A 15,533-nucleotide genomic window follows, 5' to 3' on the forward strand; every position below is an offset into this window, starting at 1 on the left:
AAGAAAGAAAAAGGAAGAGGGAAAAAGAAAAGGAGGAAAAAAAAAAAAAACATTAAGAGCAAACATAATCCTTAAGCTTTACAGGAACATGTTTCACACGAGAACTACTGCGTAAACAGACAGGCTGGGAGGAACACGCCTGAGAAACAGTATTTTGAGAAACAACATCATGAGTATTTTGGGAAACAATATCATGAGTATTAGACGGAACGATCTGTAAAGGAAAGTTGTTAGGACAAATTCGAGGCAAAGATACTTGAGAGGAAAGCAAGTTATCGAAGGCTTCATGAGAACCATGAAAACTAGAATCAGAGGAACTGGGGTGGGAGACAGAATCAGAGGAATTGGGGTCTAAATGAACAGGCTTCTCATCTAGGACATTTGACCTGCAAACTGAAATACGCCTAAAATTCCAAATCTTACCACCCTCTACTCTAACAGCTTTGCTGAAGACCTCTGTAACTTTGACAGGCGAAGACCACCTGGAAATGCCTTTGGGAATGATACCGCCAAACTTCACTCTAACTAAATCACCAACCGAGATTTTGGGCGAGACAAATTTCGGGGAAGAGTTCTTGACCATTTTGTCCTGGTATTTACCAACGCGGTCTCTAATTCTATTCATATCCAACTCTAAATACCCAGAATCCTTGGTCTTCAGCCACCACGGAAAAATTTTGGTACCAGGTTTCCTGCAACGCAACATTTCAAAGGGGGACAAACCAGTAACAGAGTTGGGGGACATACGATAGGTGAACAAAGTGGCCTGTAGAGCTTTTTTCCACTTCAAACCACTCCGTAGGGCCAACTGGCAGGACTCTTTAATCACCCTGTTAAAGCGTTCCACCTGGCCATTGGATTGTGGGGAATAATTAGAAACCCTTTTGTGGAGAATACCACAAGTATCTAGAAAAGCAGAAAAGACTTCGCTAACAAATTGCGGTCCATTGTCAGAGACAATTTCTTCAGGTAAACCCTCTCTACAAAAAACTTCATTTAAAAATTCAACAACAACTTCAGAATTGACTTTTTCAACGATTTTCAGCTCGGGCCACTTGGAGAAATAATCCACGAGTACCACAGCAAACATATCTTTTCCTGACTGGTAATTAAAAGGACCGATGATGTCAATTCCTAACTTCCTCCAAGGTCCACAAACAAATTCGACAGGAGAGAACCCAGAAGAGATAGGTTTTACAGATTTGTCGCTCAAAGCACATGGGGAGCAATTCCTTACCCACCTATCGACCATGGCGTCCAAACTAGGCCACCAATAATACTCTCGGATTCTTCTTTTAGTCGTGGACATTCCCATGTGACCTTCATGGGCCAGCCTACAAATAGATTCACGGACATTGAGGGGCGGGACAATTTTGTCATCTCTGTAAACCATATCATCGATCACAGACAATTCATCCTTAACTTTGAAAAAAGAAGCTAAATCGCCAGACAGCTTCCGCTCTTCAGGCCAACCAGCGCTCAAGAAAGTTTTGACCTTAGCAAGAACCTCATCGTGATGCATAGCATCAGACCAAACACTTTCAGTAATGGAATTTTCTAAATCCTTACCACCAATTAGGTTAATATCATTGAGAGAGAAAGCAACGTCACACTCATCAGAAGTAACCGTGTTAGAAGTTTCACTAACAGGGAGACGTGAGATACAGTCTGCATGTACATTAAGCCGTCCAGGGACATAGACCACTTCACACCGGTACTCTTGCAGTTTAGCAGCGAGGCGAGCCAGACGAGCAGTGAGAGTTCTACCACCCCCAGCTGACAACATGTTGACAAGGGGTTTGTGGTCAGTCCTCAAAATAAATTTCGTACCCCACAGGAATTGTCGAAAATGCTGAGTGGCCCAAGTACAAGCGAGGAGCTCCTTTTCTATGGTAGAGTAATTAAACTTGGCGTCCCGTAGAGTCCTAGAAGCATAGGATACAACATGTTCACCAAAACGATCCTTTTGCATAAGAACGGCACCAAGCCCTACATTACTGGCATCTACACAAACAATGCAATCTTTGTGAACAGAGAAAGGTTTAAGAAAAGGGGCATTTACAATTTTGCTTTTCAACGAATCAAAAGAGGTTTGCTGTTCTGTACCCCACACAAATTTGGCTTGTTTTTTTAGTAAAGAGCGCAAAGGATGTACAATGGTAGAGTAATCTTTTACAAATTTCCCATAAAATTCGGTAAGTCCTAAGAAGGATAACAGCTGTTCCTTTGAAAGAGGGGTGGGAGCATCAGTGATACTTTTTACATGATTTAGTTTAGGTTTTATGCCATCGCAGGAAATTTCATGCCCTAAGTATTCAACTTTAGACTGTCTAAATTTGCACTTGTTAAACTTTAGAGTAAGGCCTTTCTTTTGCACATTGGACAGTACACAATGCAAATTGTGATCGTGTTCCTTGACATCTACTCCAAAAATCAAAATATCGTCTTGGAACGCGATAGCTCCTTTACAGTCAAGGAGAACCTCTTTCATCAGGCGTTGGAACACAGAAGCAGCACTGGCGAGTCCAAAAGGCATTCGCAAATACTGGAACATGCCTTCCGGAGTCACAAAAGCTGTAAGTCTTTTTGAATCTTCGTGTAACTCAACCTGATGATATGCACTAGCTAAATCAATGGTTGAAAAAACAGTAGCACCTGTGAGGGAAGAGATTAATTTGTGGATGTTAGGGAGAGGATGTTTATCTACCCAGATCTCCTTATTTAAACTGCGGAGATCCACACAGAGACGGAGCTCGCCAGAACTTTTGAGTGATAAAACAATGGGAGAAACCCAAGGGGAGGATTCGATCGGTTCAATAATCTGTTTAGATACAAGATCACTCAAAATGTCCTTTAACTTTTCTCGATAGGCCAATGGAACATTCCTGACCCTGTGTCTGACAGGAATGGCATTATCATTCAAAATAATCCTGTGCTGAAAGTCAACAAATTTACCTAAGGTGTTCTTAAAAACATCAGGGAATTTTTTTTTTGTGTTCTCAACAAACAGAGAATTATCTCCAGCATCACAAATACTTAAAACATACGGTTCCCCCAAGTAGACTGGAGGATTAGCATTGGGATCAAGTTTAATGCCAAGTAAACGTTGATGTGGCCAACTGAAGATAGCAACACCTTTGGTGGCAACATAAACTTTCCCTTTGGCAAATCTATCAGCAACCTGAAAATCAGCCCAGAAGAAACCTTCCATATCTATTTTTTTTCCAGTGTAACCACCTGGGAATATATCAGAAGACAACAATTTCCTATCCCCCCAAAGGCTTCTGAACAGATTCAAACCAATAATGGAATACCATGAACATGAATCCATCATTAAAAGAATGGGCTGGTTATCAACTAAAATGGTAAAAGAAGGAAATTCTTTCTGTTCAGAGTCATCCACAGATAGAATACAATTAAAACTTTGTAAAACTTCTTCTTCTTCTTGAGAAATGTAGTTGACCCTTTGGGAAGAACGACAAACGTTAGGAAAATGTCCTTTCCTTTTACATTGTACACAAACTCTATCCCAAGCCGGGCATCCTTTGTAATTTCCTACATGGTTTGAGCTGCCGCATCTGTAACAATAGACATTTTTCCTGTAAGAAAGCTTATTTTCGGCAAAACTTTTGTTTTCAAACACTTTCTTCTCATTGTCTTTTCTAGGAAGAGACTTGTTGGAATTGGATGAAAAATTTTGATTTTTTACTAATGCAACTTCGGTGTCAGTAACTTGAGTCTTGGGCGTTTGACCTCTGATTTCTGAGACAAACAATTCGGATTGCTCAATGCCTTTAGCAATATTGATGACAGAGCTCAAAGAAGATTCTGTGCCTAGCCAAAGTCTTTCTTGAATTTTCTTACTCTTGGTGCGCATCATTATCTGATCTCTGAGGACTTGTTCGTAAGAAATGGTCTCAAAGGCACAAGAACAAGCTAGAGATCGTAAGGCAGAGACATAATCCTCAATAGATTCATCCTGTTTTTGAACACGGGAATAAAATTTAAAGCGTTCCATAACAGTATTTATTTTTCTTCCAAAGCGAATTTTCATCTGAGCACAAGCCTTTTCAAAGACATCCATGTCTCCTGCATCATCAAGTGATGGAAGATTGTCAAACTCCTTAATGCCAGCTCCACCAAGACAGTGTCTGAGAAGAGCTAGCTTGCGTTTAGCTGAACATCCATCTTTTTCCAAAACCTCAACATAGGCCAAAAACATTGGGTGCCATAAATCCCATTCAATATTGGGATCACCAGCACTTTGTAGAAAATGAGGTGGAGCAGCTATGTTAGACATGCTTTTGTATATTTGTGAATAAAATTGACAAGAAAGCAGTAACAAGAAAACTGAGAAACAAAAAAAAAAAATAAAATAAAAAAAAAAATAAAGAATATATATTCCAGTACCTTAATGTTAGTAAACCGCTGGGCGATGAATCCGCTAGAAAAACGAGGCAAAATGATGAAGAACTGAAGAAAAGAAGAGCATCTTCGTGAAAGTGCTTTCCGATTTGCTTTCCGATCTGCAAGGTAAATAAACAAAATGGCGGCACGTTGTGACGTCAGACGTTGTGGGGTTGAAGGGTGATACCCACAATGCAGTGTGTTTCCGGAAAGGAGAGATCGGTAATAGAAGATGGAAGCTCTTCGGTGTTGTTAGGTGCTGTGAATATTCCTCCGTTTTGCCTGGATGCGGCGGGTGGAGATACAGCGGGTGCAGAGGTTCCACGCAATTCGAAAGATGCGCTTAACGGAACACAACACTCGGTATGTGCAATATTTTGCCAAATAGTGAAAAATAAGTATTTAAGACTCACGGCTAGCACCTTAGCGTCGGAAGCGGCAAATTCACCTCAATAGTAAAAACGTCGGTAGAGTTGCAATGAAAGCAGAAATTGAAATTTTGATTTGAAAAGGTGAACGTTGTCATCCAAAGTGTCCTTTTTGAAGAGGTAGAAGCTGTAGTTACCCAGTTGTCGCCAGAAATTATGTAGTAATTCAATCCAAGCGTAGGTTTGAAGTAACAGCTTTTATTGCAGGAATGACAACTTAACATCCACAGGTAAAGAAGAGCAGTTAACACAGGAGCGTCTAGCAGCAGAATGAGCTCCTGACATTCCGGCATTCTAGATGACATCAGAAGTTCTACAAATGACATCAAATAGGAATACTACAAATACATATAGGGGCAGATTTACAAACACCTTGCGCCACTTTTGCGTCTCTTTTGTTAAAAGTGACGCAAAAATTGTGCACGGGGCTTGTAAATCTGCCCCATAATCCTTTAGCCACATTAAGATGGTTCACGTATTACAATACTCTAGCTATATTTAATTAGCCGAGTATCAAGCGCTGCGTAGAAAGCCCTGCATACCGAGACATTGGAAGTGCAGTGCTTACGGTGTTTGAGACAGGAGCTTAATATTCATTAGACTTTGACCCGGAGCAAACGAGAGAAAGACAGAAAAGGGAGTAAGCAGTAGGAAGATAGGAAGACACTGACAACATGAGGAAGCAGGGATTTAAAATAACCATCAGGATTGATTTAAAGAGCCAGGAAGTGCAGTGTGGTGGAACAAAGAGGCACGAGGTGGAATCAAGAATAGGAAGCCTCGGTATTTGGCCACCCCGGGATTCAGGAAATTAAGCACTGGACAATTCTAAGAATACTTGGGAACTAATATCAAGTTACTGTCACTCTAAATATGCACCCCTTCCCCCCCACCAACCAACCAGGTAGCTGCTTCCCACAAGTCAGGTGAGACGGTGTTTTAAATACAACTTATAAAAATGTAGTAACCTGGCTCAGATCATAAATGTTATCAGTGTTAAGGCAATGCTGTGGTAATGCAAACATGTTGTAATATCACGTTTAAAAAATATTTTGAATATTTTTGTCTCTCAACGCTTAACCCCCCCCCCCCCCCCAACCCCCCACCCCCTGGGCAGCAACAAAGTAGATGCAAAATTGTCTCCCTGTTGTATTTTCAAAATCTGATCTGCAATTTACATGGTTTCTCTAATTACTTTACTAGAATGACTTACTTTTGCTTATGGGAAATACATACAAATTATATTCTGTCTGATTGGTTTAGTTGGGTATTCCTCAAGATAGTATTGCTCGGTTAATGACTCCTATGACGTGTTAGACCTGGCATCCTTAGGGTGATCTTCCCCAGGCTTTTTTCTCTTTTCCTCAATTTGTTTCTGAATCTTTTTTTTGTGTTAGGACTCTGAGCACTTTATCACTGTAAACCAGTGCTAAAGTGCATGGTCTTCTCCCCTAAACATGAAGACATTAGTGTATACCTGATTGGCATATTTGTTGTGCTGGTAATTCCCTTGTAAAGTGGTATGCCATATACCCAGGGTCTTTGTAACCCTACCAGGACTTAACCATTTGGGACCAATCCTCATGGGCATCTCTGGCACTTTGATCAACAACAATTGTCCTATGGTGATCTCCTTCAACAATTTTAGCTCTGTAGAATTGCATCTTGTGTTTATAAAGCTTGACCTTATCTCTCAGTCCTACAAAACCGGCTAACTTGATACCTTTGGTTTATCGTTCAAACACAACAGTCAGACATATCCCCAGATACCAACCTTGAATGGAGAAAAGCCTATGAAAGTGTTTAGAGTAGAAGACAAAGTGTCTCTTGTGCAACATCTTTTTAACACAGTTCCACCTTTGTGGCTATTTAGGTTGATTCTCCAATCACTAAAAGGGATGAAACTGCCCATTGATTTTGGGATGATAAATCGCAATCCTTTTCTGCTGTATTCCACATCTGCCCACAACTCTTGCTTTTTCATGCTTGGAAATTAAGGGGCATTGTCCATAACAACAGACTCAGGTAAAGTATTTCACATTTTCAAAATACGTACAATACCAGTCATCTGACAAAATTTAAGCCAAATAGTCAATAGCTACTAAAGCATATGCCCCCTTCCTAGGCTAAATAGTAACCCATGAATACAACTCTCAACTTCTTACAGTGACCTTTATGTAGCTCAAAATGCTGTGGGGTGGTAGAACAAATATTGGTGGATTGGTCGCTGATCTTACACATCTTGCAATTATGAACCCGCCTATTTATCATTTCATCTATTCTAGCCATTAGAAATATTATCTGACAGTTCACTTAGTTCCGTCCCAAGATGTCCTTATTGGCTCTGTTTAAAATATGACTCTCAATCCAATCAGAGGGCTGTTATATTCCCCTTATGCAGATACCCTCCTTTCAGAGCTAACACACACACTGGAGGTTAAATAATAATTGCCAATCTCCCTGGTGCTTGTGTTTATTGTGTAATGCTCCTTAAAACACCTAATTACCAAATTACTAAGAACATCTAGTTTCATTTACTTGATCCACTCCACCTTATGAGGAAAGGATTTACTTCTCACTTCAGTATTCTTAAACATATAAGCTATCTAAAGTTTTGACTCTCTTGAAGAGGTAACCAGGGTATGCAATCCACATGTATATTGTTCTTTCTGGCGCATGCTCCACCACATCCCTGGAACACTTGAAGTTTAGCTGCTAACCTTGTAAGTCTAGCCTTTCTTCTCTAAAGCACACCTCAAACAAAAATGTCATTCTGAAATTGCACTGCACTAGTAATTCCATCCACACTGTCCTTTATAATTCTCTTGAATACCAATGCCCTTCTAGCTAAACCATATAACATTATTTTGTACTGACATATCCCCTTTGGCTATGTTTTTTTATTCTCTTTGAGCACCATGCACTATGTAAGTATAGAACACTTTTGCTCAGGTCAAGGTTCACACCATTTCATGGAGGTTTTTGCAGAGAATATCTATCCAACCAAATGGCATAATTCTGATTGTGAAGATCTCTAGGACCCTAAGGGAAATTACAACTAAATTACCAGTTTTGAAGATTCAACAAGCTCAATAATGTTCTTATTGCTCACAACTTTTAGAATTTCATTTAGTGCCACTCCATAGTACAAAGATATATTCCGTACCTTGTGCCTAATAGGACTGGCTTTCTTCTTCAATATAATACAGTTTGCAAAACCTTTGTTTTCACCCACTCTTCTACTAAAGACCAAACAAATTTCTTCTTTACCTTGTCAATGTCACTTTTGTCATCACTCTCACTGGATATTTAAGATTGCCCTGAGTCTGAGTTTGTTGTGACAGTCCCCATGTTCTATAATATAAACTAGGGGATTTGTTATAGGATCCAACCTGATTCCCCCATCTCTTCCTGGTGGTACCACCTTAAGATCAGGCCTCCTGCATTGTTGTTCTGCTTCTAAAATGAATCCCCAATATATCCTGCATGGTCAGTTTTGTGCCATGTAGAGTAATTCTGAATGCCTCTTTTCTTTTTCCTCAACAGTAAAATAAAACTGGCAAACGACATGCTGGACTATTGAAGCTCGGTCAAAAGTTGGTGATTCTGGAGTGTTACACTGCATAACAGTGGTGGACTGTAAAATGGATGGCAATGTTGCCTGGTAACCGTAGCAAAATGTCCTTCACGTAACATCTGATGTTAGACATATAGGTCTGCTAACAGGCAGTGACAAGTTCTTCCCATCGCATTTGTGATCGCAGCCACAATGGCGGAGGAGGCAGAGGTGATATGAGAGAGGTTGTTAGGCCATTGGGGCTCAACTAATACATCTGTTTTTTTTAAATCTGTGTATTGGTCTTATTGTTACATTGATGGTACATGTATACACCATTCGTCATTTTACATCTTCATTGTTTTGTTTTTAACATTTACTTGAAGTTCACGCCCTATGTTGTCCAGATGTTCATTATCGAGTAACATAACAATAGCATAAACAAACTGAAACCATCGATCCCCTGATTCACCGCACTATTCGATAAAAAATGAGCAAGAGATGGAGGAGTTGGGATGAAGCAAGAGATAGCACCAATGGTATTATCATACAAACTTTAGTTATAGTCTCTCTAGAGGTTAGTTGTTTGAGTCACATCTCTGGCATAACCTGCTTTTTCAACATCAGCTGCAACCATGATTACATTCTGACGCAATTCCCTTAGAGAAACCTCATAATGCTGTCAGAAGTGTTACATTTGTACACAAAACTATTTTGATCCCTATGATTAGGCACCAGCAGAAATGGGTCTAGTCTTCCTACTAGTATTTTACACCAACATTTGTAATGCATGACCATGGAAATGGTCTGTTAGAAGCTACTTTGATTGTGTCCTGTCCTGTCTAAATTTGGATAAGGACATTATCAAGGATTCCCTAGTTGTGGCTGATAGCCTGTTCTGTTCGAGTCCTACAATAGGCATCTCAGTCAGTTGTGGCACCACCAATTTAGCATTTCCCTGAAAAACTCAGCCGGTAACTATCAGTTGCTAAATTCTTTATATGTTTGACGGCTTTCCTTACCTGGCACTCTGGAATAGAACCTGCTAGCAATCCGCAGGCTTTTTCGGGAATTTGTTTAAGGGCCTGATTCAGATGTTGGTGGATCTTGTCCCAGCATCACTTTTTCAACGGTCTTCCTGCCTACTAACTTGGTGGTCCATCCGCTCTATTTAGATGTTGATGGGTCTATGGAGGGAAGACCATAGGAGTCCCGCCACCTCCACCAGGATCTTGCTCCAGGATCAACAGTGTCAGAGGCATAAGTGGCTGTCAGAGGGAGTCCCGCCAATAATACCCCTGAGTTGATTACGATGTGCCTTTCCAGTGATGCAACTGTAGCAGCAAAACCTCCAAACTTGGGTTGGCGGAAACAAGGAAAAAGAGGTGAAAACATACCTTTTTTCTGTTTCACACTTCTTATTCAGTCTTGAACCCCATTGTTCAGGTCCTTCCTGTCCTGCTACTACCTCACCACGATTCTCAGCAACCCAATTGTTGTTGGTATCTAAGGTAGACTTCTGTGTCACTTGCCTCACTATCAATTGTCCTTTAACATTGCTATCACTGTGTGTATTTATACATTTGTTTCACATGCAAATGTTTTATGTGTAATGCATAAGTGTTCATCTTGCAACTAATTGTGGTAAAATGAATACACCTGTATTGACACCCAAAAAATAGTTTTGGGGTGTTGTGGGGTGTGTGTGTGTTGTGCTTGTGGTGACTGTGGGTGTCCATACAATACTGTGTGTATTTTGTTGGTGTGCAATGTAATATGTATACATATTAACAGATTCAAAACATATATGTGTAGTAAGATATTAATGTGTGGTACTTACCTGTCTCCATACCATCCTGGCTTCACTCCATCAGGACTCCCCCACCAGGACACCGCCAGCACAACAGGAACATCTAAATCAGCTTGGCACAAACCTGCCAGCCTGACGGCGACTGAGTACTGCTAGCCAGCTGAAAAGACCGCAGCTGCGGTGTGAACCTGTTTATTGCCGCAACATCTAATTACAGCAAGCGGACCGCTGTCAGCTCGACAGAGCACTTGGAGTAGCCACCATGGGATGACGAAAGTCCCGCCAAGATCTAAATCTGGCCCTAAGTCTCACTCTGTGAGAGAAACTCTTGACATTTTTTCGAAGCTTCTTTCTTTTTCCTATACAAATTCAACATAAACCTAGGAAGGCTTGCTTTACTCCTGATTGTCTCTACACAGTCGGCACTGCTTTTCACTTGTGTAATTGGGTTGCCCTTCAGTTTGGATAATATTAGCTAGGCAAGCAATCTGCCAGCTCTTCCTCATGACTCATTGTTATGTGTTTGGTGTAGATGTGGCACCTCAACTTTTCTAATAAATTAGCATATTACTTCCTTTCAATCTTCACTTGTTCTTTGTTATTGAAATTGGTTACTGCTTCCTTTTCTAGCATATGCAAACTTCTATCCATGAAAAGTAATTATGCTAGTATGTTCCTGACTCCTACTGTCTGACTAATGCAGTGTCTCCACACTACCACCTTGATATCTCCCATTTAACCAGGAGGCATACAACAGTGCCTTCATTTATCTTGAAGTCATCCCTAATTACTTCTTTTGAGGACTCCCTGAATTTCTCATCCTCTGACATTGCTCTCTGTAATCTCCAAGTTGGAATGGGAGGAGTCTGATGCCCCAATATAATCCTACCATTACGAGATTATGATTGGATAACGTTTACCAAGATACTCCATGTGGGTGACTGAATTGCTTTAATCTTCCCCATACATAACTCTGTCTAGTCTCAGATGCAAACAATGCACTACAGAGAAAAGGGCATACTCCCCATCAAAGCCATGATTCAGCCCCTACACACCCACTAGTACCCCGATTTCATATAATAGCAAACAACCAGGCTGACTTTATGGCCAGAGTATTAGGCAAAGGGGAAGCAGAGTGGTCCAATCCTATGTCTAGGGCGCAGGTAAAATCACCACTCAGTAACATGGGGAATTTAGTTTCTCCTGTATCAGTATATATACTGTCCCTTTCTATCTATTTGGTCTACTGTTGCGAAAATGGACTCACAGGTCTAATCAATATCAAGGTCCCCCTAAATATGAAACAAATCCGGTTGCATTAATGTGTCCCCTCAATCTTCAGTATAATCTTACAGCTTCTAGGTCTCTGAGATGTGTCTCTTGGAGTGCTACCTGGACACCTACTAACATGCAAATATGACTGGTCCTAGAATGTCTTGCTCGCCATTCCAATCCATCTCACCTTGCAAGCTAGAAGCAGGGATATTTGTTTGGTGTGTCATCTTGCAGGTTCAATTTTAGTTCTGCTGCACAGTGGTTCATACAAGTTAGTCCCAGAAGACACATATCATCAACTGTTGCCATGCTTGCTTTACCTCTAAATCCACTAAGTAGAAAGAGCTTAGTAATCCACATAGAACATCTAGTACATTTCCCAACTCCTTCTCCCCAGGGCTGAGAAATAACTGCCATTCAATTAGTAATCCCTCCCACTTCTAAGTGGGTAGATGGCAGGAGAGGGTATATCTAGTTTTACTGACACTTTCTCTGTAAACCTCCACTCTTTTCTAACTAATAAGGATTCAGTCAGGGCTTTTTTCCAATTCTACATACCAATGTCATAAAGAACTGAATCAGTAAGAATCCTTAAGTGGCATCCAACCACGCATGTCCAAACACCTCCCACCCACACTGCTACAGCCCATTTCTTTACACTCATCTAATTATTTGCGAGTCTGATCATTGGCTGGAATATAATTGGGTACTCGTCTGAGGACATCTCAGAGACTGATTCTGAGGCATCAGTGTTCAAGCTTCTGCTATGCCTGGGGTCTGGGCAATGGGCATCCATACATTTTTACAGTTTCTTCTGCTGTCACCTTCTCCATTTTCACCTGCTTTGGTATTGCATTTGATTTCTCTGTTTCTTCAAATGTTCTCAATCTCCTTTTATTTGGGGATTGTTATTGTCTTGTTCATGCTCCTTTTTCTTTGCATGCCATTTGCTGCTCCAACCAGTCCAATTCTTCTGAAGTTAGTTAAAGATGAGAGTGTTGTCATTACATTTATTTTGGCCAGAAAAAGCAAAATGTACTTTACTCAACTCCCTCTCATGCTTTACTTTGACTTTGATAAATAATGCAGGCTTGTGCTGGACTGCTGCAGTTTAGTTTGGAAAGAATGATACCATATTATTTTCAACCTTGTATTGCCCAGCAAACCTAGACTTTTAAAGTATTAGATTGCTTTCTTTTTAGTGAAGTAGGCAAGTCACCACCAGCTTAGGAGTCGCTGCTGGAGGAGGGCATTGTACTGGCACCCTATTAACTCTGTCCAGTGCAAAGAACTTTGTAAGCCCCAGACCCTTTCATGTAGATCATTATGTTTGCTTCTTGAAGCCCCCCAAGACAAACCTACCACTAAAATGTAAGTTTGTCTACTCCATCCCGCCATGTCTTCCAGCATCTATCTGAGAAATCCCAACTTCTTGATTCGTTGTATCTGGAGGCTGTCCATGGATGGTGGGATCTCACTTATGGTGTCTTCTGTTTAGTTTACCCTGTCTGCTAACTTGAGATGATTGATCTTTAGAATTCCTACATCCACTAACACATTGCACAGTGCCAATGTTGATCTCAAGTGCTTCTCTGGGGGAGGGGGGTGCTTGGCACCAATGTGATCGGACATGCATTTGTGGTGCTCGTAGCGGGCCCCTGAATCTTGGATCCTGAGTCGTGGTGGCCCGGCTCATCAACTGAGACACTACGGGGTGCTAACTGCCCTCCCCCGCTGCTTTTCTTGGAGGCTGGGGGCAGTCTGATGGCCCAGAACAGAAAGTTTCATATGAAGAGGTGTCCTGAGATCTGTGAGGGCAGCGCCCAGATTGTGGCCTTGGGATGCTGGGGTGAAATACAAAGTCCACGGCTGCAGATGCAATATAGCTGCCCCAAAATGCCTGTGGAGCGGGCGTCTGCTGGATGGTGGTGAGGAGAGGGGTGGGACCCACACCCTCTACGGTACGACCTGAGCCGAGGAGGAGCTGTTGTGCCGGGTGCTGCTTGGACCCTCCCCCTAGAGAATGGGAGATGAGCCCTTCACCAAGAAAGACTTGCAGTGATCCTCGCCCGCTTCCTGGTCAGCGGAGGTTGCCTAGCCTCCTCTGCTTCTTCTCTTTCTATGCTTGGTGAAGACATAATACAGGCTGCGACGGCCAAGACAAACCTGGCAGTGTGTGCTCGGCGACCCCCCGGACTGCCCAGCAACAATGAGTAGGTCCAGGACCCCTGCAGATTGAATGTCTGACAAAATATTGAATACACAAATATCGATATACAAAATTATCGGACCAAAAATATCGATGGCAAAAATATCAGAATCCTATCCCTAACAAGGTAAATACAAATATATCGAAAAAAATATATAAATGACAAAAATATTGTTTTTTGTAAAATATCGTTTTATTTTTATAAAATAAAAATCTAATATTAACAAAATAATACTTCTTAATGTAATAAACATATTTAAAAATTTACTGTAATATTTATAATTAATACATAATGTTATACAAATTAATATTAATAAATATATAATACATAATATATTTTTCATTAATAATAACTCTAAATTAATTATTTTCATAACTTATAAACAAATAAAAATATAATAAATTACTAATACATTTATATACATAAAATAATCATATAAATAACAATTAATAACAACATAAAACTAATAAAAAAGCTAAATACTTTTTAGATAGGGTATGAGTAAAAATTACTATTCCCACTCCAGAGAGTGCAACAGTAGGGAAAGTGTTGGATAGCGTAGGGGTAACAATTACTATTCCCACTCCAGAGAGTGCAACAGTAGGGAAAGTGTTGGATAGCGTAGGGTTAAAAATTACTATTCCAACTCCAGAGAGTGCAACAGTAGGGAAAGTGTTGGATAGCGTAGGGGTAACAATTACTATTGCAACTCCAGAGAGTGACACTGTAAGGAAAGTGTTGGATAGCGTAGGAGTACCAATTACTATTCCAACTCCAGAGAGTGCAACAGTAGGGAAAGTGTTGGATAGCGTAGGGGTAATAATTACTATTCCAACTCCAGAGAGTGCAACAGTAGGGAAAGTGTTGGATAGCGTAGGGGTGACAATTACTATTCCAACTCCAGGGAGTGCAACAGTAGGGAAAGTGTTGGATAGCGTAGGAGTACCAATTACTATTCCAACTCCAGAGAGTGCAACAGTAGGGAAAGTGTTGGATAGCGTAGGGGTAACAATTACTATTCCAACTCCAGAGAGTGCAACAGGAGGGAAAGTGTTGGATAGCGTAGGGGTAACAATTACTATTCCAACTCCAGAGAGTGCAACAGTAGGGAAAGTGTTGGATAGCGTAGGGGTAACAATTACTATTCCAACTCCAGAGAGTGCAACAGAAGGGAAAGTGTTGGATAGCGTAGGAGTACCAATTACTATTCCAACTCCAGAGAGTGCAACAGTAGGGAAAGTGTTGGATAGCGTAGGGGTAACAATTACTATTCCAACTCCAGAGAGTGCAACAGTAGGGAAAGTGTTGGATAGTGTAGGGGTAAAACTTATTATTCCCACTCCAGAGAGTGCAACAGTAGGAAAAGTGTTGGATAGTGTAGGGGTAACAATTACTATTCCAACTCCAGAGAGTGCAACAGTAGGGAAAGTGTTGGATAGCGTAGGGGTAAAAATTATTATTCCAACTCCAGAGAGTGCAACAGTAGGGAAAGTGTTGGATAGCGTTGGGGTAACAATTACTATTCCAACTCCAGAGAGTGCAACAGTAGGGAAAGTGTTGGATAGCGTAGGGGTAAAAATTACTATTCCCACTCCAGAGAGTGCAACAGTAGGGAAAGTGTTGGATAGCGTAGGGGTAACAATTACTATTCCCACTCCAGAAAGTGCAACAGTAGGGAAAGTGTTGGATAGCGTAGGGGTAAAAATGACATACTTATAAAAAATTCTTTTTTTTTTAATAATACAAATATGAACTATTAAATATATATAAACCATTTACAATACATATACATAATTATTAAAAACATGATTAGCTAAATATATGTAACCAAAAATAATCATTAAAAA

General features: G+C 40.7%; 1 protein-coding gene across 1 annotated transcript in view; it reads right to left on the minus strand.

Annotated features, from left to right (window-relative positions):
* DCHS2 (dachsous cadherin-related 2) overlaps positions 1-15,533 on the minus strand; it is a 932,357-nt gene that overhangs the window by 366,026 nt on the left and 550,798 nt on the right. The window lies entirely within an intron of this gene.

This window comes from Lissotriton vulgaris, chromosome 3_1 (genome assembly GCF_964263255.1).
Source record: "Lissotriton vulgaris chromosome 3_1, aLisVul1.2, whole genome shotgun sequence".
In the NCBI taxonomy this organism is placed as follows: Eukaryota; Metazoa; Chordata; class Amphibia; order Caudata; family Salamandridae; genus Lissotriton; species Lissotriton vulgaris.